Source organism: Sinocyclocheilus rhinocerous, unplaced genomic scaffold (assembly GCF_001515625.1).
Source record: "Sinocyclocheilus rhinocerous isolate Xijiao unplaced genomic scaffold, SAMN03320098_v1.1 scaffold340, whole genome shotgun sequence".
In the NCBI taxonomy this organism is placed as follows: Eukaryota; Metazoa; Chordata; class Actinopteri; order Cypriniformes; family Cyprinidae; genus Sinocyclocheilus; species Sinocyclocheilus rhinocerous.
The window spans coordinates 628,369-630,220 of record NW_015670980.1 but is presented as its reverse complement, the minus strand read 5'-3'; positions in this window follow the sequence as shown (position 1 = coordinate 630,220).

Below are 1,852 nucleotides of genomic sequence, written 5' to 3'. Positions count from 1 at the left end.
CTCTCTCTCTCTCTCTCTCTCTCTCTCTCTCTGCGGTTACTTTATCATGAAGTCCGACCAAACAGTAGAAGATGGGAAATGCTGTACATTTTTTTAATATCACAGCATCTCGTTTCTCTTGTATGCAGCAGGTGTCGCTGCCGTGCCTCTAAATTTTTACTCTGGACAACAAATACGCTCCATGTATTGCGATGTCTTACCAGGTATGCATAAAATGAAATACTGTAATCATTATAGGCTACGAAACATACGATACTTGATCAAAATTTGTTGTTAAAACAGTTTAGCATGTCCTCAAGTAAAAAGGATGTGAAAACAGGTGATGCAATCAATTAATACATAGCATGCTTATTATTTCTGCAAATGATAAATGGGAATGGATTTTATGGATTAGGTGGTTTTAATTAAATATAAAAGAGCACCCATACATTTTTGTAACGTTTAATCACTGAAAGAAACCACGAGTTTTGTAGCAGTAAAAGATGACATTATCCAGAATCTTAATGACTTATTATTATTCTGAATGATTGGTAATAATAATAACGCCATGCGTCAGAAGTACATTGTCTTATTCCCCAGCGAGAAAGCTGTGATTAGAAATAGCCTACATGTACCAGATGTCCTCGGCGCACTTGCGCATTGGTGTCTTAGATGGACACGCCTCTTGTCTCCAGGCATCCTAAATCCTATAGCCCAAGCGGAACGATACCGACATCATATGAATCCATTTCTAAGAGCAGGGAAATGTTTCTTCAGATGAAGACCTGGCAGACGACACACAGCTCCAGCTTCCGCGTCTGATTCCAGGGATGACATCTGGCCAGTGATGCAGTGGGGCTGAATGCATACAGCATCATTTGTCATAGAGACAGTGCTGAAAGGGACAGCTCGAGATTTTGGGGCTCAATAAATCCGGCCTGTTACTTGTATTGATTGATTGATTTATATTTTACTGGGTCTATGTCGTTGTTCGGTGTTCACACTCGTAACAAGAGATACGCATGAAATCGTATTGGAATTATAAATAAGAGGAAACAGACGCAACACGTTGTTGGCTGGTCATCAGGAGCTCAAGGTGTCATTCAGTCTTCATTCAGTAAGTACAGAAGTGTCATTGCCTTACATGTAAAACACTTCCTTAAATAATAAGCGCACATGCCAGCATATGTCCTGACGATCCAAAACCAAAGACATACAGGCTAAAGACCCCGAAAAAAATAAATACAATTATATATATTAGCATGCATACACTATATCATTTTTTTTTTTTTTTTATGGGGTAACAACTAAACCTGCGCTTTTGGGGCTTGTACAATTTACAAATGCACATTTACAAATCACCGTAGCCTGACTGACATTTTATCCAATTTCGTGATGAGTGTTGATGATCTTTAGCACGTGACAAGGTACAGCGGTATCGCTATGCTAAAAATAGAGGTTAATTCAGGATAACTGGGACTTTCTTTTTTTAGTCATCTCAGTGTCAAAGAAGCGGCCCAATTTGCTTGAATTTACTAAGCTGACAAAAGATGCTGTTCTTAGTTGAAAGAAAAACAAATCCTTTTTGAACATTGTGAAAACTCATGCTCTCTCTCTCTCTCTCTCTCTCTCTCTATATATATATATATAATACTGTATATAGTTGGTAAAAATTAGATTTATTTTTTTGGGGATGTTCAGAACAGGTAGTTTTTATAACTTCATTTTATTCAGAGAGGAAAATAAAGTAGCCTTAGGCACCTGTCATCAGTGTTGTGTGAATCTTAACAGGTGTGTTTGTGTCATCTGATGCACAGATGTATGCAGGTCAGCATGAAAAAAAAACGTCTTAAGGAAAAATCTTTAACTTGTG